The sequence below is a fragment of the Oncorhynchus masou genome, chromosome 31, assembly GCF_036934945.1.
Source record: "Oncorhynchus masou masou isolate Uvic2021 chromosome 31, UVic_Omas_1.1, whole genome shotgun sequence".
NCBI classification, from domain to species: Eukaryota; Metazoa; Chordata; class Actinopteri; order Salmoniformes; family Salmonidae; genus Oncorhynchus; species Oncorhynchus masou.
The window spans coordinates 76,953,103-76,974,011 of NC_088242.1; the positions used below are offsets into that span (position 1 = coordinate 76,953,103).

At 41.8% G+C, this 20,909-nt stretch overlaps 1 protein-coding gene across 1 annotated transcript in view; it reads left to right on the forward strand.

Annotated features, from left to right (window-relative positions):
* Positions 1–20,909, forward strand: part of LOC135524456 (cadherin-13-like) — a 579,537-nt gene that overhangs the window by 490,431 nt on the left and 68,197 nt on the right. The window lies entirely within an intron of this gene.

Below are 20,909 nucleotides of genomic sequence, written 5' to 3' on the forward strand. Positions count from 1 at the left end.
TGAGTGGTCTTAGAAAACTGGGTACTGGGTACCTGGTTTTAAATGCCCTTATAGTTGTTCTCCTGCAGTGACATTCTTCAGAGGGTTCATCTGTCCATGTTCTAGTGCAAATCCTTTTTGAGACTGTGAATCCTCAACTTCAAGTTCTAGTGCCATTATAGTGCAGGTGGCTTAGTGGTGCATCTTGACATTTTATCTTTGAGTGTTTCTCATATCCTTGTGTGTATTAAATGAGATATGAAACCTGAGCTTCTGATTTCCCCTGCTCTCTCTATAGATGACAGTCTACATATGAGAGGGGGAGTTCTGGTGGTATGAACACTGATGGAGGAGTATTCGTGTAAGTGGATGGAGAGCTCATGGAAACTCCCTAAAATGAATTAGAGATGGGGATTTAACAAAAGGATAGAGGTAGAGATTGAGAAAGAATAGAAACAAAGAATTGAGATGAGGATTGTAGAATGAAGTAGAGGTAGGTAATGGGAGAGGGGGATGAGGAAAGATACTGTATATAGTGAGAGACGAATGGTTAGAACGAGATGTACATTGCATTTGGAAAATATTCAGACCCCTTGACTTTTTCAACATTTTGTTAAATTACAACATTATTCTAAAAGGGATTAAATAATTGTTTTCCTTCATCAATCAACACACAATATCCCATAATGACAAAAAGAAAAAAAATGTATTCTTACAAATGTATTAAAAATAAAAAACATAAATACCTTATTTACATAAGCATGCAGACCCTTTGCTCTGAGACTCGAAATTGAGCTCAGGTACATCCTGTTCCCATTGATCATACTTGAGATGTTTCTACAACAGGATTGGAGGCCACTTGTGGTAAATTCAATTGATTGGCCAAAGGTGCTTGAACAAAGTACTAAGTAAAGGGTCTTCATACATTTGCAAAAATTTTGAAAAACCTTTTTTGCATTATCATTATGGGATATTGTGTGTACATTGATTGTTGTAAAAGAACGATGAGAAGAGAGTGATATAGTGAGAGGGACAGAGAGAGAATTATAGTGAGAGAAGGATGATGATAGTGGGGTATAGTGAGAGAGGAATAGAAAGAGAAATATGACAGAGGAATGCTTGGGTGGTTGGCTGTGTCTAATAATTCTACAATGCTAGTACAGCCAGCTGGAGGGTCATTCCATGTCATTTCAGCAAGCCATGACACCAACCATCTCAGATTGTTCTTAAATTGTTATTGCATCTTATGTAATGTATTCTCAGTGAATATGGTGATGTTTTTTTTCACCTGTTCAGAGAAATTAGTCAGTGAAGTTGTTAGGCTTATGTCCCATCCTCCATCCTGATATTACCATGTTCTGACCACTAGATGGTTCTGTTGCTGCTTTTTAAACCCTCCCCCCCATTGTTTAAAGGGATTACACAATTACATATTGGTTTTCATACCCTGTAACCAGTCTATGGACCAGGCATGACAGAAACCCATGCTTTGGTTTTGTTCACATGGCCACCATGGCCACCATGTTTCAAATGTAAACTTTTTAGCATTTGTGGCATAACTCCAAATCAAGTCTTTGGTATCTATAATAGCATGTTCACGCTTCATATCAAAATAATCTAGAAGTAACATCATTGAGTTACACAATACATTTTTGTATACTTTAGGATGATTTGGACATGAAGTGTGAAAATACTAGTATAGGTACAGTTGACTTGCATTGGATTTGAGGCACAAATTCTAAAAAGTTAGCAAATCAGCTAGTGGCCAGGTAAACAAAACCAAAGCATGGGTTGATGTCATACCAGAGGAGTATCTGACGAAGCAAGCTAGATCTATTCAGGTTTTTCTAAAGCTAACAAGCTTCAGTTAGCTTCACATTCCAGCTCAGGCTTCATCCATGTAAAGTTAGCATGTAAATACCAACTGTAGTGTGCTTTGGTGTGCTTATTATCAATGCACAACCACGAGCACATTTTTCCCACTCCTATCAATAAAATAGCTTTATTAAGTAGAAATAGAATGTGTTTAGAAACAATTCTACATGAATGTGGTTGCGACAATAATTATGGATAATCCTGAATGAATTGTGAAGAATGATGAGTGAGAAAGTTACAGACTCACAAATATCATACCACCACAAAAAAATGCTAATCTCCCTTCTTATTGTAATGGTGAGAGGGTAAGCATGTCTCCCGAGTGGCGCAATGGTCTAAGGCTTTGCATCTCAGTGCTTGAGGTGTCAATACAGACCCTGGTTCAGTTTTCACTCATCATTATTCCCGATTCATTCAGGATTTTCTGTAATTATGATAGCATCCACATGAATGTAGAAGTGTTTAGAAACATATTCTAGTTATTGCGTGCTATGAATACGGGACAAAATACTTAATATTTTACTACTTTAATACACATAATGCACAGTGAATTCTTCCCAATACTTTTGCTCCCCTAAAACGGGGGAGGCTAAAATTGCTGCAATTTCTAAACGGTTCACCCGATATGCACTTTAACCTCATAGTAATTTATTGATTACAAATGAAAACATTTGGAGTATAGAGACAAAAGAAGAAAAAATGCTTTACTGTCCCAATAATTACTGAGAGCACTGTACTGTATATGTCTCCATCTCAACCAAAAATCTTAATTAAAGAAAAGGAATAAAATCTAATCTAATAAAACGTTAAATCCACTTTAAATAAAGTTTGATTGCATTTGACATTTTAATCAACCAAAGCTTGAAACCCTATGCCTATACTGTATCTATTGCCTATTTGTTGTTGAACTCTGGGTTAAATTGAAACAATAGCTGTTGAGGACTTTAATAGATTCATTGATGATGTATGACAAAGTAAGGTTACACTTCATTTGCTCTGTTAAACCTACCCTTTGGAATGACTTCGAACATATTCAGACACCTTGACTTTTTACACATTTTGTTACATTACAGCCTTATTCTAGAATGGATTAAATAAATAAAAAATCTTCAGCAAGCTATACACAATACCCCATAATGACAAAGCAAAAACAGGTTGTTCTAAATTTTAGCAAATGTATAAATAAAAAAACAGAAATAACTTATTTACATAAGATCCTTTACAATGTGACTTGACGTTGAGCTCAGGTGCATCCTGTTTCCATTGATAATCCTTGAGATATTTCTACAACTTGATTAGAGTCCACATGTGGTAAATTCAATTGATTGGACATGATTTGAAAAGATACACACCTGTCTATATAAAGTCCCAGAGTTAACAGTGCATGTCAGAGCAAAAACCAAGCCATTAGGTCGATGGAATTGTCTGTAGAGCTCTGAGACAGGAGCTTGTGTCGAGGCACAGATCTGGGGAAGTATACCAAAACATTTCTGCAGCATTGAAGGTCCCCAAGAACACAGTGGCCTCCATCATTCTTTAAATGGAAGAAATTTGGAACCACCAAGGCTCTTCCTAGAGCTGGCTGCCCGGCCAAACTGAGCAATCGGGGGACAAGGGCCTTGATTAGGGAGGTGACCAAAACCCGATAGTCACTGACAGAGCTCCAGAGTTCCTCTGTGGAGATGGGAGAACCTTCCAGAAGGACAACCATCTCTGCAGCACTCCAACAATCTGTCCTTTATGGTAGATTGGCCAGATGGAAGCCACTCCATAGTAAAGGCACATGACAGCCTGCTTGGAGTTTGCCAAAAGGCACCAAAATGACTCTCATACCATGAGAAACAAGATTCGCTGGTCTGATGAAATCAAGATTAAACTTGGCCTGAATGCCAAGCATCAAGTCTGGAGGAAACCTGGCACCATCCCTATGGTAAAGCATGGTGGTTTCAGCATCATGCTGTGGGGATGTTTTTCAACGGCAGGGTCTGGAAGACTAGCCAGCATTGAGAGAAATATGAATGGAGCAAAGTACAGAGAGATCCTTGATGAAATCCAGTCTGAATACCTCAGACTGGGGCGAAGGTTCACCTTCGACACTAAGCACACAGCCAAGATAACGCAGGAGTCTCTGAATGTCCTTGAGTGGCCCAGCCAGAGCCCGGACTTGAACCTGATCAAACATCTCTGGAGAGACCTGAAAATAGCTGTGCAGCAACGCTCCCCATCCAACCTGGTAGAGCTTGAGAGCATCTGCAGAGAAGAATGGGAGAATCTTCACAAATACAGGTGTACCAAGCTTTTGGTGTCATATCCAAGAATTCTCGATGCTGTAATGGCTGCCAAAGGTGCTTCAACAAAGTACTGAGTAAAGCGTCTGAATACTTATGTAAATGTGTTACGTTTTTAATTTTTAATAAATTAGCAGCAATTTATAAAAATCGGTTTTTGCTTTATCACTAAAATGGGGTATTGTATGTAGATTGATGAGGGAAAACTATTTAATCAATTTTAGAAGAAGGCTGTAAGTTAACAAAATACGGAAAATGTCAAGGGGTCTGTCTCTCGTCAGTGACAAATATAAAAGCTAAGCAGGGCTTGGTTAACTCTTTACTCGTGTGGGAATTGGCCCATGTGGATAGGGTTAAATTGAAATGTTTTATTTACAGTAGAAATGTGAAAATCATATGCATAGCAATGGTAGCAATTGAAAGGGAGCAGTTCAGAGATTATTGGAACATGTTTAGACCCAAGGTGAGGACACACCAGTTCACCTGACACAAGAAAACAGATAATAATTTTGGTTTTCATAGAAATGAGTCATGAGTGCATTCAAGTGCGTGTGCCACAGCAAATTTAGTTCAGAACAACCCAGGGTATGACGTCATGTCATCTTGTAACTGTACGTCAAACGTAGTAATAATAAGCATTGACACTGGTGGTATAAAGTACTTAAGTAAAAATACTGTAAAGTACTACTTTAGTAGTTTATATAGTTTATTTATATTTTGGACTACTTTTACTTTCACTTCACTACATTCCAAAAGAAAATAATGTAACAGTACACAAAAAAAAGTACTCGTTACATTTTCAATGCTTAGCAGGACAGTAAAATGGTCCAATTCACTCACTTAACAAGAGATCAACTCTGGTCATCCCTACTGCCTCTGATCTGGAGGACACACTATACACAAATGCGTTTTTTCAAATCAAATCAAATCTGATTTGTCACTTGCTCCGAATACAAAAGGTGTAGACCATACAGTGAAATGCTTACAAGCCCTTACAAGCCCTTAACCAACAATGCAGTTTTAAGAAAAACAAGTGTAGAGTAAAAAATACATTTAAAAAATAAAATTAAAGAGCAGCAGTAAAATAACAGTAGCGAGGCTATATACAGGGGGTACTGGTCAATGTGCAGGGGCACCGGTTAGTCAAGGTAAATGAGGTAATATGTACATGTTGGTAGAGTTAACAAGACTATGAATAAATAATAAACAGAGTAGCAACAGCGTAAAAGGGGGGGAGCAATACAAATAGTCTGGGTAGCCACTTGATTAGCTGTTCAAGAGTGTTATGGCTTGGGGGTAGAAGCTATTAAGAAGCCTTTTGGACCTAGACTTGGAACTCTGGTACTGCTTGCCTTGCAGTAGCAGAGAGAACAGTCTATGACTAGGGTGGCTGGAGTCTTTTACAATATTTAGGGACTTCCTCTGACACCGCCTGGTATAGAGGTCCTGGTTGGCAGGAAGCTTGGCCCCAGTGATGCACTGGGCCGTACACACTACCCTGTGTAGTGCCTTGCGTTCGGAGGCCAAGCAGTTGACATTCCAGGCAGTGATGCAACCAGTCAGGATGCTCTCGATGTTGCAGCTGTAGAACTTTGAGGATCTGAAGACCCATACCAAATCTGTTCAGTCTCTTGAGGGGGATGTTACGAATCCCTTTTGGCCCGACAGTCTAGGGGGGGATGGTAATGAGACCCGTAACATAACTCATGCAAATTATAATAGTGACAAAGTAAAAGTGTGAATGAAATAACCACGACAACTGAAATCTACCGTCGAACTCTAGGTTTATTTGAAAACACACGGTAATGGGGGGGGGGGGGGGAGCAGGAAAAGGGGCTGAGCTGGACCCAAGGAAAGAAACAATAAGTATTCAAAAACACCCCTAAGCTAGACTAGCCTACTTTAACAACAGCTAACTAACTAACCAAAAATACAGTGGGTGGTCCGCCCAGTTCTAACCAGTGTATTTAACAAAGTCTACCTACGGGTAGTGTATGCCCATGGGCGACTTGTCTTGGTTTCCCCTTTTCCCACCAGCAAACAAACAAACACCATAACCAAAAACAATACTCACAGGTGAGGACAAAGTGCTATGGAGGTGCTCAAACAAAAGAGAGGTTAATACACAAAGAGAGAGTGAAACACAGAGACCTCCAGACATGGCATTTACAGAGAGATTGAGCTCAAGAGCAAACAACTGACAGGGTTTTTTAACCAAGGGAAAGGAACTGTGATAGGGTAGGAAAATAGGAAGAGGTGTGTCTTCTGATTGATGATTGATTGGTGACTGATTGGGGAGTGATGATTTTCACCTGTGAGGGGAGAAGGAGAGCAAACACAGGATACATACACACACACACACACACACACACAGGATACCTGTATCCGTAACAGGGGAATAGGCTTGGTCGTACCCTCTTCATGACTGTCTTGATGTGTTTTGACCAGGATAGTTTGCTGGTGATGTGGACACCAAGGAACTTGAAGCTCTCAACCTGCTCCACTACAGCGTCGTCGATGAAGATGTGCTCTGTCCTCCTTTTCCTGTAGTCCACAATCATCTCCTTTGTCTTGATCTAGTTGAGGAGGTTGTTATACTGGCACCACACGGCCAGGTCTCAGGTCTCTCAAACTTAATTATAGTGTTGGAGTCGTGCCTGGCCATGCAGTCATGAGTGAACAGGGAGTCCTGAAGGGGACTGAGCACGCACCCCTGAGTGGCCCCATGTTGAGGATCAGCGTGGCAGATGTGTTGTTACCTACCCTTACCCCCTGGGGAAGGCCCATCAGGAAGTCCAGGATCTAGGTGCAGAGGGAGGTGTTTAGTCCGAGGGTCCTTAGCTTAGTGATGAGCTTTAAGGGACCTATGGTGTTGAATGCTGAGCTGTAGTCAATGAATAGCATTCTCACATTCAGTGGCTTGCGAAAGTATTCACCCCCCGGTATTTTTCCTGTTTTTTGCCCTACAACCTGGAATTAAAATAGATATTTGGGGGGTTTGCATTGATTTACACAACATGCCTACCACTTTGAAGATGCAAAAGATTTTAAATTGTGAAACAAACAAGGAATAAGACAAAAAGAAACAGAAAACCTGAGCAAACATAACTATTCAACCCCCTAAGTCAATACTTTGTAGAGCCACATTTTGCAGCAATTAAAGCTGCAAGTCTCTTGGGATATGTCTCTATAAGCTTGGCACATCTAGCCACTGGGATTTTTGCCCATTCTTCAAGGCAAAACTGCTCCTGTTCCTTCAAGTTGGATGAGTTCTGCTGATGTACAGCAATCTTTATGTCTTGCCACAGATTCTTAATTGGATTGAGGTCTGGGCTTTGACTAGGCCATTCCAAGACATTTAAATGTTTCCCCTTAATAAACCACTCAAGTGTTGCTTTAACAGTATGTCCTGCTGGTAAACCTCTGACACAGTGTAAAATCTCTGGAAGACTGAAACAGGTTTCCCTCAATAATTTCCCTGTATTTAGTACCATCCATCATTGCTTCAATTCTGACCAGTTTCCCAGTCCCTGCCAATGAAAATGGTGTTCACTTGGTGATGAGAGGTGTTGGTTTTGCTCCAGACATAGCTTCTTCCTTGATGGCCAAAAAGCTAAATTTTAGTCTCATCTGACCAGAGTACCTTCTTCCATATGTTTGGGGAGTCTCCCTCATGTGTTGTGGTGAACACCAAACGTGTTTGCTTATTTTATCTATAAGCAAGGGCTTTTTCTGGCCACTCTTCAGTTAAGCCCAGCTATGTGGAGTGTATGGCTTAAAGTGGTCCTATGGACAGATACTCCAATCTCCGCTGTGGGGCTTTGGAGCGACTTCAAGGTTATGTTTGGTCTCTTTGTTGCCTCTCTGATTAATGCCCTCCTTGCCTGGTCCGTGAATTTTGGTGGGCGGTCCTCTCTTGGCAGGTTTGTTGTGGTGCCATATTCTTTTCATTTAAAAAAAATGTATTTAATAGTGCTCTGTGGGATGTTCAATTTTTTTTTAATAACCCAACCCTGATCTGTACTTCTCTACAACTTTGTCCCTGACCTGTTTTGAGAGCTCCTCGGTCTTCATGGTGCGGCTTGCTCGGTGGTGTTTAGTGGTGTTGCAGACTCTGGGAGCTTTAAGAACAGGTGTACATATACTGAGATCATGTGACAGATTGTGACATTTAGATTGCACACAGGAGGACTTTATTTACAACTAATTATGTGACTTCTGAAGGTAATTTGTTGCACCAGATTTTATTTAAAGGCTTCATAGAAAAGGAGGTGAATATACAGTGGGGCAAAAAAGTATTTAGTCAGCCACCAATTGTGCAAGTTCTTCCACTTAAAAAGATGAGAGAGGCCTGTAATGTTCATCATAGGTACACTTCAACTATGACAGACAAAATGAGAAAAAAATCCAGAAATCACATTGTAGCATTTTTAATGCATTTATGTGCAAATTATGGTGGAAAATAAGTATTTGGTCACCTACAAACAAGCAAGATTTCTGGCTCTCACAGACCTGTAACTTCTTCTTCTTTCTTTTTGGGGCTGTTTTTCTGCAAAGGGACCAGGACAACTGATCTGTGTAAAGGAAAGAATAAATGGGGTCATGTATCGTGAGATTTTGATTGAAAACCTCCTTCCATCAGCAAGGGCATTGAAGAGGAAATGTGGCAGGGTCTTTCAGCATGACAATGATCCCAAACACACCGCCCGGGCAACGAAGGACTGGCTTCGTAAGAAGCATTTCAAGGTCCTGGAGTGGCCCAGCCAGTCTCCAGATCTCTACCCCATAGAAAATCTTTGGAGGGAGTTGAAAGTCCGTGTTCCCCAGCAACAGCCCCAAAACATCACTGCTCTAGAGGAGATCTGCATGGAGGAATGGGCCAAAAAACCAGCAACAGTGTGTGAAAACCTTGTGAAGACTTACAGAAAATGTTTGACCTCTGTCATTGCCAACAAAGGGTATATAACAAAGTATTATTATGACATGGAAATGTGAAGTGCACATTTGGACTCACTGGTGGTTGGCTTGCTAGTGGTGTTCACACATTCAGTTTATAGTCCTGGACAGGAAGAGGTGAGACCTCCCATTAGGAGAGCTGTGATTGGCTCAGGTAGCTGTGATTGGCTCAATAGTTCCTGGATCTGGGTCAGCCCCATTCATCGCCTGCATTGTTCTGTGGCTTACGGCAGGGCATCAGTTAATCAATTGTCCACATAAATGGAAGGTACTTTGTACACTCTCGTAACGTCTTCCACCACCTGTGTGAAAACTGTCTGATCACACAGATACCAAACAGTATAAGTATAAGAGTACTACCTAATTGTCATAAAAGCATACCACATACATTAAAAAGTTATAACTTATTACACACACATCTCAACACTTAATTTTCAGTTGTTTACGCTGTTTGCTTGAGGAAATAAGAGAGTTTGAGGTATTTTTACATGCAGTGTATTGTTCTCCAATTGAGAAGTTGCTTGGCTGTGTTGTAGTCATCGTCACTCTTCATCAGAACCCGGCAGGCCATCTGAGCACCATTTTGTTAAACTTGCTGCCCTTGAGGAGCTTTGAAGTAGACTAGAGGTGTGAGATGAGCAGAAGGGTGAAGGACGACTCCTGCTGGGAGCTTGCGTTGAGTGGCACCCCTCTTTCTTTGTTCTCTGCCCAGTATCGTGTCTTTGGCTATGCTGGATTAAGTGATATGACATGCTATTCTACAAAATAATTTATCCGTAATTCATATTACCTGATTGAGCTAATCATGTAAATGTAATTAACTAGAGAGTCGGGGCACCACAAAATAATATTTATAGAGCTGTTATTTTCCGAATAAACTCTTAAAGACCTAGTAATATTTTACATCAATAGCAGTCAATATTAATCGTGATCTTAATTCAGTCTCATCTGAAAGTTGTAAATTCTTGGTTATCTTCACGAATGGCTAACAAGTTGAATCAGCAATGCAAAATGTGGTTTAATTATTTATTTACTAAATACCTAACTAATCACACAGAATTACACATACACATAATTAATCATAACTTGATTACAAATTACGTCATAAAGGAAAAAATCCCTAGCAGGCGGAACAGATATGACAGCTTGTTACACAAAAGAAACGGGGCTGGGTTTAAGTGAAAGAGCGGGAAGACTGAGGAACAAAGGGCGAAGCTGTGCTATTGTAAATACAGTATCTTATGCATTCTAATTATTACCTTTGGAAAAGGAAAATGCAATAAATATTTACTCTGAGCTGCGCTTCAGTAGGTTGGTGCGTAGATGGAGTCCTTTGTCCTTTGAAGAATGTCTCTGGTGGTCAATTGGATACGTTGTAGTAACGTCGTTGTGTGATAGACGGGATACTCTGTCTGTTCCTTCCTAACCCTTGTTTGCAGCTGCTGTTGCTAACTCAACGGCTAGGAGGTATCACTTCTGTAGTGAATAAGAGTTTGACGTTCATACCATTCGCAACCAAAGCTCACGCTGATGTTGGCTTCGTTCTGTAGTTATTATCTGAACCATTCTGACATCGGCCCGTCGTCCTCACATCCTCGGAACAGGAGGTTATATTGTCGTCAAGGCTTTATATAGGAAGGGAGAGGAGGGCTTGTTTGAAAAGTTTTTTTATAGCCCATGTCCCTTCACAGGGGCGGGCCACTGATTGAGCAGAGCCCTACCTTATGAAAACCCAAATGTAATATTTTAGAAGCTAAAATCACATTTCATCCCATCACAAATAATTTCATATGCAAACATTTAAAATTAACAACAATTCCATGTAACTCGACTTTCCACTGTAGAGTTTGTCATCTTATCATTGATGAGAATGTCTCAGATGACAACCAAACTGACATCATATTCATTAACAAGTATTTGATACACTGCCGATTTTGCAGGTTTTCCTACTGACAAAGCATGTAGAGGTCTGCAATTTTTATCATAGGTACACTTCAACTATGAGAGACGGAATCTAAAACAAAAATCCAAAAAATCACATTGTATGATCTTGATGTAATTAATTTGCATTTTATTGCATGACGTAAGTATTTGATACATCAGAAAAGCAGAACTTAATATTTGGTACAGAAACCTTTGTTTGCAATTACAGAGATCATATGTTTCCTGTAGGTCTTGAACAGGTCTGCATACACTGCAGCAGGGATTTTGGCCCACTCCTCCATACAGACCTTCTCCAGATCCTTCAGGTTTCGGGGCTGTCGCTGGGCAATACGGACTTTCAGCTCCCTCCACAGATTTCCTATTGGGTTCAGGTCTGGAGACTGGCTTGGCCACTACAGGACCTTGTGATGCTTCTTATGGAACCACTCCTTATTTGCCTTGGCTGTGTGTTTTGGGTCGTTGTCATGCTGGAAGACCCAGCCACAACCCATCTTCAATGCTCTTACTGAGGGAAGGAGGTTGTTGGCCAAGATCTAGCGATACATGGCCCTATCCATCCTTCCATCAATACAGTGCAGTCGTCCTGTCCCCTTTGCAGAAAAGCATCCCCAAAGAATTATGTTTCCACCTCCATGCTTCATGGTTGGGATGGTGTTCATGGGGTTGTACTCATCCTTCTTCTTTCTCCAAACAGACCGAGTGGAGTTTAGTTTAGTTTGGGGTGGCAGGGTAGCCTAGTGGTTAGAGCGTTGGACTAGTAACCGAAAGGTTGCAAGTTCAAATCCCCGACCTGACAAGGTACAAATCTGTCATTCTGCACCTGAACAGGCAGTTAACCCACTGTTCCTAGGCCATCATTGAAAATAAGAATTTGTTCTTAACTGACTTGCCTAGTAAAATAAAATTAAAAATAAATAAATTTAAAGACAAAAAAGCTCTAATTTTGTCTCGTCAGACCACATGACCTTCTCCCATTCCTCTTCTGGATCATCCAGATGGTCATTGGCAAACTTCAGACATGCGCTGGCTTGAGCAGGGGGACGTTGCGTGCGCTGCAGGATTTTAATCCATGGCGGCGTAGTGTGTTACTAATGGTTTTCTTTGAGACTGAGGTCCCAGCTCTCTTCAGGTCATTGACCAGGTCCTGCCGTGTAGCTCTGGGCTGATCCCTCACCTTCCTCATGATGCCTCACGAGGTGAGATCTTGCAAGGAGCCCCAGACTGAAGGTGATTGAACTTCTTCCATTTTCTAATAATTGCGTCAACAGCTGTTGCCTTCTCACCATGCTGCTTGCCTATTGTCCTGTAGCCCATCCTAGCCTTGTGCAGGTCTACAATTTTATCCCTGATGTCCTTACACAGGTCTCTGGTCTTCGCCATTGTGGAGAGGTTGGAGTCTGTTTTATTGAGTGTGTGGACAGGTGTCTTTTATACAGGTAACGAGTGAAGAACAGGGGGGCTTCTTAAAGAAAAACTAACAGGTCTGCAAGAGCCGGAATTCTTACTGGTTGGTAGGTGATCAAATACTTCTTTCATGCAATAAAATGCAAATTAATTACTTAAAAATCATACATTGTGATTTTCTGGATGTTTGTTTTACATTCCGTCTCTCACAGTTGAAGTGTACCTATGATAAAAATTACAGACCTCTACATGCTTTGTAAGAAGGAAAACCTGCAAAATCGGCAGTGTATCAAATACTTGTTCTCCCCACTGTATGTAATAGAGTGCCAAATGTGTGGAGGGGGAAGGCTACAGACACATAACCATGATGCCATGAGATAATTAAAACAATCCCAAAAGGTGCCAAGAGGAAGAGAGAGAGACTGCGCTGCAACGCCTCACTGAAGCGCAGATAAATTGCTTTTCTCTGTGTTAATTACAGGGTTATGATTTTCAAATGATGCAAAGAGCAGCTTTTTGTGCCTTATTATGATAATAAATGTCATTGAATGATAATTTATGGAGATATGCTACAGTGGCTGCTATTACCCTTGCAGAGAGATTGGGTGCAGTCGTCTGGGTGTACTTGGGTGCATTTGTGTGTGTGTGTGTGTGTGTGTGTGTGTGTGTGTGTGTGTGTGTGTGTGTGTGTGTGTGTGTGTGCATGCGTGTTTGTGTGTGTGTGTGTGTGTGTGTGCATGCGTGTTTGTTTGTGTGTGTTTGTGTGTGTGTGTGTGTGTGTGTGTGTGTGTGTGTGTGTGTGTGTTTGTGTGTGTGCATGTGTGTTGGCAAGTGTGTTTGAAAGAGAGCGACCCGGCTCTACGTATTTTACTGGTTTGTAACTCACTGACACCACTTCTGGTTAGAGACGAATAAAGCAGCCCAAGAGTCATCATACAGGATCTTCATTTAAACACACCGATGAAGCTGAATATGGGGACGAAAAGTGGGAGAGGTAGTAGATTGGTGGTGGATTTTGGTTACATACACTGTCCCACACGTCCAGTTGTTGATGGGCAGAGACATAGATTTTTCTCTCTGTCACTGCAAGTATTGTGTGGGAGATGGGAAGATGAGTATGCAGCTCAGGGTTGTGAGGTGCTGATAAGTCAACAGCAGGGAATTCGTAACAGTGTGTGTAATATCCATTCACAGCCATTATTCTCCCCCGCTTGTCTGCAGCAGTGCTCTGTAGCCTACCACAAAACACAGCCTTCTAGCCAAAACATCAATGATAAAAAGGCTCATTTCATTTCCAATGTCTTTATTTTTCTACTGTAGATACCTATATTCTCACAGCAAAATAATTCTGCAGCGACAGTAATGTTTAGTCCATAATGTTGCGTGATGGTGGATAGGCTATTACCTTTAAATCACTGAGTTCATCTGCATTTCCAGTGGTGCAGGAAAATTCTCAGCAACAAAATAGTGATCAAATTAAGATCCGACATCTGTAAGCACATGGAATTACCAATGATACACCATTGTGTACGGTGTGGTTCAGTCATGCTCTCTCTCTTTGTCTCTGGCTCTCTCTCTCTGTGTCTCTGTCTCTGTAAAGTTTACTCAGCAGCTCTGGACATCTTTGCTTTGCTGACCTGGCAGTGGAGATGCCACTGAGCTGAGAGGCCTTGGCAGGAACCCACATCGCTCCAAATTGCCTCTGTCTAGATCAGGGATAGGCAACTTTGATTGGGGTGGGGGCCACAAAAAATAGAACTCATCATGAAGGGCCGCAGTGGCTCATGGCTATGCATACCCACATCCATATCCACACAGACCAGACCAGAACACCTTTTGGGGGTTCTTAGCTAAATATTTTAGCGGCCTCCCCTTTTCAAAGTTTTAGAGTTAATATCCAGCAATTATACACATTTTGCCATGGGGTGTAGAGAAAATGTTGCAGTTTTATAACAAATTTCATGCAATTCTTCTAATTTTGCCATTTGGCGGAGAAAAATATTAGCGGTTTTACAGATAATTTCCTGCATTCTACACATTTTGCCGTACAGTGGATATATTGCCGTTCTTTAAATATATCTGAGTGAGAGTGACTAATGAAATCAGTGGGGACCGCCCGGTCAGTAATTTGACCATGATTATTTCAAGTTTAGATAGACTAACTGACCAATCTAAAATTTCTTAGCTGACATGGGCTAATTGAGTTGCTGTCAGAACCTTTGACTGCAGCAGTGTTAGTGGTACTGACTGAGGTGAGTTTGACTGTGTCAACTGTTTGTTTCAATTACTTCTATAATATCTGTGCTGTAGTCTAGTCTACCTCCCAGTCCCAGTGTATTAGGGATGGTCCTGGACTGGGGAGAGATGGCTGGGTGGGTTTGAGCTGTCAGTGGGGTCCCTCCCATCAGACCTAGAAGAATGGATGTGGAGTGACAGTCACAGTGTTAACGAGGCCACAATAAATAGCCCGACCGAAACGATGCCTGGTACGATGTGTGGTGGCATTGCTGACAGATGAGGGGCTCTGACTCCCTCTGAGCTGCTCTGTCTGACAGCTGATTGATAGCCAGTCACATTGTGTTTATTTTGCCCACTCGGCCCATCATATATATTTCCTTTCTATACCCCTGCTATTGTGTTGATATTAAATAGAAATATGACCAGGTGTGACAATTAAAATTTGTCCTGTGGTCCAGAGCAGAGCATTGTTGGGCAGCATGGGGGACTGTAATTTTCCTATCAGGCCCTATCAGTTCTCTGATTATACAGTAGCTGCAGTTCTCTCTGGGCTAGACTCGATCAAAGTCAACATCTCTGTCTTTTCACCTTGTTATCAACTGACAAATAAATGCATGTTTTTTCACAATGCTGGTAAACATCAGAGGTTATTAGAGCCATTGTTAGCAGAGTAGCAGACAGTTTGATGAAATGAAGAGAGAGTGAACGTGGTAGTGAAGGATAAAGACAAGTAGAGAGAAGGAGAGAGAGGGCTTGCTTTCATATTTTCTTTATTCACATTCCTCTGCATTCTACTGTTATCTCTACCTTCTTCATTCCTGCTCAGCTAGTTCTGAATTCTCATCAAGTCTACAGACTGCCGATGCCAAAAACAGGCCCTAAACTTTACACATGAATTTCACATTAAGTAATGGCTGCCCTCAAATGTCTCTTTCACATACAGTGGCTCACTGATAGAGAGGTGCATTAGCATTGACTTCCTTCCCTCTGTTTCTTTCAGTCACTGATCACTGCTGTCTGACAGTGGAGAGAGGGAGCATGTTTAGTGGCTGTGAAATGCTGCCAAAACGTCATACCTCAGAAGTATGCACTTGTCTAAGTCACAGTGCACTCAGGATAGTCAAGGTTCGGTAGATTGGCATTTCACTGCCAGACAGGTTTTGGTATGTGTGTGTGGGAGGGGGAGGCCTGCAGGAACGTGATCATTGCAGTCATTTAAAATGTTATACTGAAGAAAAACATTGGTTGAAATGCTGCTACATATTCAGCCATTTGAAATAACAACATATTAGAGAGGAAGCCTGCAGCATTTCCCTTCCCCACTTCCATCCACCTGCTCCAGCAGCAAACAGACCCCAGCCTCCAGCACCCCAGCCTGAAACGGAGAGGCACAGAGGGGGGCATCAATATGCAACACACCTTTGGAAATGTACTTGGTTGACACAGCGTAAAAAAGCGCAAGTGTGAAAAAGATAAATGAGTTATTGCCTATTTGGGCATTTTTATTGGAGACTTAGCAGATATGTGCCTTGCATGCAAGATGTGGACACGTGCATTGCTCCATGTTGGTGCTCCAGTGATTACTGTCCCCTCTGCCCATCCGGATTAGGAGGTGAGCAGGCAGAGCAGAGCAGTTGGGCCTGTCTAATGTGATGTGATGTACAGTATGAGTCAGCAATTCTCTCCAGCTGCTGGGGAAATTTACGACATCACTACTGTCACAGGAAACACTAATGAACAAAGGACCCCATGCTGCACTGAAACAGATGTTAGAGACAGATCCATACTGTAGCCATACACTCACTAATTTACAGCATACACACATCCTGTGTTTTAATGTACCTATGTACTCTACTGTATCTGTCCTTTTCTCTCCAGTCCACTGACAGTCCTTCACTTAGCAAATGGTCTTATCCAATGCACTTACAATAAGTGTATTTAAAAGAGGATGCAGAATAAACCACTTAGTACAAGCTTTTTCAGAAATAGTTGCTGTCAGTAAGAAGGGATATTGTGTTAGAAGCAATAGAACCAATCAAATCTCTCATTGTCTTTCTCTCTCTCTCTCACACTCTCTCTCTCGCTCGCTCGCACACACAAACATACACACACACACACTGTATGCATAATCCATATGCATCTGATGCAATGGTAGTGTTATCGTGGATCCTAAAGGCCTCTCAACCTCAGAGATAACTACAGTATGTGAACTGTGTGGGTGAGCAGATTACTCCTAAAGAGTGCTGCTGCATTGTCTTGACGTCCTCTCTCAGTGTGGTACCGGCATTATCCTAGAATAGACTGCCTCATCCTGTTATGTAGGAAGAGCACTCCCCCTGAGTGGGCTGTACTGTGTCCTAGAAGGTCTGTCCTATAAGGCAGGGTTCCCCAAACTCAGACTCTGTGCCCCCCTTCACCTAACCCCTCTGGGTGTACGTTTTGGTTTTTGCCCTAGCACTACACATTTGAGTCAAATAATCAAAGCTTGGTGAATTGGTTATTTGAATCAGCTGTGTAATGCTACGGCAAAAAAACAAAATGTGCACCCAGGACCGAGTTTGGGAAACCCTGCTATAAGGTGTCTGCTGGGAGGCTACTGTATAGCTGTAAAATGAAAGCTGAAATGGGCTCAGTTCTTAGTAGAGTAGGGGGTCAGGCCAGGATTTGCCATATACAGTAGCTCAGGGGATAAATTCTACCAGTCAAGCAGAAATATGGGCAAATCATTATGCTATTGGACATTTTATGAAAGTGAAGTCAATTTTTAACAGTTCAGACAATTTTTGACTCTGAGATTTTCTATGTTTGTGTGTGTGTGTATGTATGTGTGTGTGTGTGTGTGTGTGTGTGTGTGTGTGTGTGTGTGTGTGTGTGTGTGTGTGCGCGTGGACATGTTTGTGGTAAGCGAGAGAGAGGAAAGATTAAAAGGAACATTTTACATGCAGATGCAAGTGATTATTTGTGGGCAATTTTGTTATGTGGCTGAAAATGATGTACCCTATATGAGAGAAAAGTATACACAGTATACATGGGGAAGCAGTACCGAGTTGATGTGCAGGGATACAAGGTAATTGAGGTAATATGTATAGTATATATAGGTAGGGTTAAAGTGACTAGGCAACAGGATAGATATAAGATCTGAGGGCCCATGCCAAATTTTGTCAACCTTCTGAGGGGGAAGAGGCATTGTCATGCCTTCTTCACAACTGTTAGAATCTCTCATGTTCTGTTATAATCTCTACCCGGCACAGCCAGAAGAGGACTGGCCACCCCACATAGCCTGGTTCCTCTCTAGGTTTCTTCCTAGGTTTTGGCCTTTCTAGGGAGTTTTTCCTAACCACCGTGCTTCTACACCTGCAATGCTTGCTTTTTGGGGTTTTCGGCCTTGGTTTCTGTACAGCACTTTGAGATATCAGCTGATGTACGAAGGGCTATATAAATAAATTTGATTTGATTTTGATTTGATTTGTTGGTGTGTGTAGTGATGTGGACACCGAGGAACTTATACCCGCTCCACTACAGCTGACGTTGAGGGGGAGGTTGGTCACTGCCAGGGCACTGACCTCCTCCCTATTGGCTGTCTCATCTTTGGTGATCAGGCTTACCACCATCGAGTCGCCAGCACACTTGTGCAGCCACGCAGACGTGAGTGAATAGGTAGTACAGGAAGGGACTAAGCACGTACCAATAAGGGGCCCCCGTGTTGAGGGTTAGTGTGGCGAAGGTGTTGTTGCCTACCCTCACCACCTGGGGGTGGCCTGTCAGGAAGTCCTGTGTGTGTGTGTGTGTGTGTGTGTGTGTGCATGTGTGTGTGTGTGCGCGTGTGTGTGTGCGCATGCACCACCTGGGGGGTGGCCTGTCAGGAAGTCCAGTGTGTGTGTGTGTGTGTGTGTGTGTGTGTGTGTGTGCGTGTGCGAGAGAAGAACAGTTGCGGAGAGTCAAACATGATGATGTTGTGGATAACCGGTGATGGAAAACCTTTTGTAAGCTTTATCATTTAAGCTGCATCTGAATAGATTATATCAACAAATAGGCAAGCAGACAATATACAAACCATGTTATAATAGATCAAGTGACTATCTGTGTACCCACAGCAGCAGGATAATCATCTTGTGTTTTCCTCTTTCTAAAGTGATGAGCTTGTGTGATGTTGTGATGCCTGGTAGTGATGAAGGGCTTATAACCAGGAAGTGTGTGTATTTGTGTGCGTGTGTCTGAGAGTGTAAAAATACAAAGGTGCATGTGGAGTGTTTATTGGTAAACTGAAAGAGTTTAGGGTTGGGGCTGTGTGTGTGTATTTTACATTTTAGTAGCACCTTAATTGGGGAGGACAGGCTCATGGTAACAGCTGGAGGAGAATTAGTGGAATGGTGTCAAATACAGTGTCCATAATTTTGATGCCGTTCCATTAGCTCCGTTCCAGCCATTATTATGAGCCATCTTCCCCTCAGCAACCACTTTTATCCCGATCAACTTACAGTAGTGAGTGCATACATTTTTCATTCTTGACCCCTGTGGGAATCAAACCCACAACCCTGGTGTTGCAAGTGCCATGCTCTACCAACAGAGCCAAATGGGATTGAGCCACTAAATCAGCGGTGTGTGACATGAACACAGATGTGAACCCCCAGAGGAACGGCACCATTCCCCATCCAATCAAAATGCACCTCCCATCACCTGGCTCTCAGGATGACATTAGTAGGGTCATCCCTCAACCACAGACTCCAGCTGCTTTCCACGCAAATACATTATTCTCTGAGGAGTTATCGGTGTTCATCCATTATCTTCACACTCCAACCACAGACAGAGCATCCACAGACATACACAGACCGTCCACTAAACCTCAGCTTCAACTTCACACAACACACGTTGCACTTCAAATATGCAGTCTCATTATGCTTCAATTCAACAGTTGTGTGTCTTTGATAGATATTGTCATTTCAGTGTCTCAATATCTTCCTTAGAAACAGTGTTAAAATGTATTTACTGAAAAAGCTCTTACTAGCTGATGTCCTATACAAATGTGTAATATTTTGTTGCTGAGATATTCTTGCATAGCAAGGTTTAAAAAAGCTTCCGTTGCTGCAGAATTGTTTCCCTGCTGTAGCAAACTGGCTACAGCAGGAAAATACTGTAGCTAATGTATCTCCATATATAATCATGTTGCATTTGTCTCATACCATTGTCGTGACTTTACTTTCATTAATCTGATGACTGCTATTTATCTAATCAACTAACTAGGTTTAATTGTAACAACTAACTCATTAGGATTTGGGGCACCACCAGATTGGTTCTTTGAAGAGTTACCATTTCCTGAATGAAACTCTAAATGTCTTTACCTATCACATACATAAACTATCATCTTATTAATCATAACCTCGTATCATATCATCATTCTGAACCGTCCTAACCTCCTGCATCTGAAAAAACTTGAGCCTTACTTATGATTCAGTGCTGCTTGTTACAAAAGACATGGAGAGGGACAGAGGGAGAGGACAGAAACATCATATGTTAGTTCATTTAGAAACTACTCTCACAGTAACCATATACTTTGCACACAAACCGCCGCCCTCTTTGCTTTGAGTAAGAGATCATGAATGCATTTACGTGAAATGTCTTGGTTCTTCATGTATTTGTCGGAACCAGGCCACCTAGGAAAGGGAGTTGGGCCTTCTCAGGTCTTCTACTGTTGTTCTCCTCTGCAGTCGTCCAGTATCCGGTGACTTGTCGTGTCGTCCTGAACAGAACTACAGAATTTATTCTCCTTCCATTTGCTCTGGAATATGCTTCTTTGAACATAGGCGAGCCAGCCGTGTTGATGGTCCCCAGTGGGGTGATGAGAGTAGGGTACTATGGTGATTTGAGAAGAATAGTAGAATGGCTCCACTTAAATTCACTTTCGAAAATACCTTACTTAGGACAGCTAATCAGCCGTACCAATGATTGTTTGGGAGGAGACTTTATCGCCTCTACCATGAGTTTAGATTTCAGAGTTTTAGAGTTCAAACCACATTAAACGTGAGCTGCAGCTCCATGTCTCTCTGTTCGGATATGTTAATTCTTAACCCGTCATTTTATACAGTTTGTTCAAAAGGGCAGTTCTGTCAGGCTGACACGCTCTCTGACCTCCCCTAGGGGCATGATTTTTCACTGTGCAAAGTAATGTAAATCTATGGCTCCTAAAATCATTAACAAAAATACTTTCATAATTTTTTATATTTCATG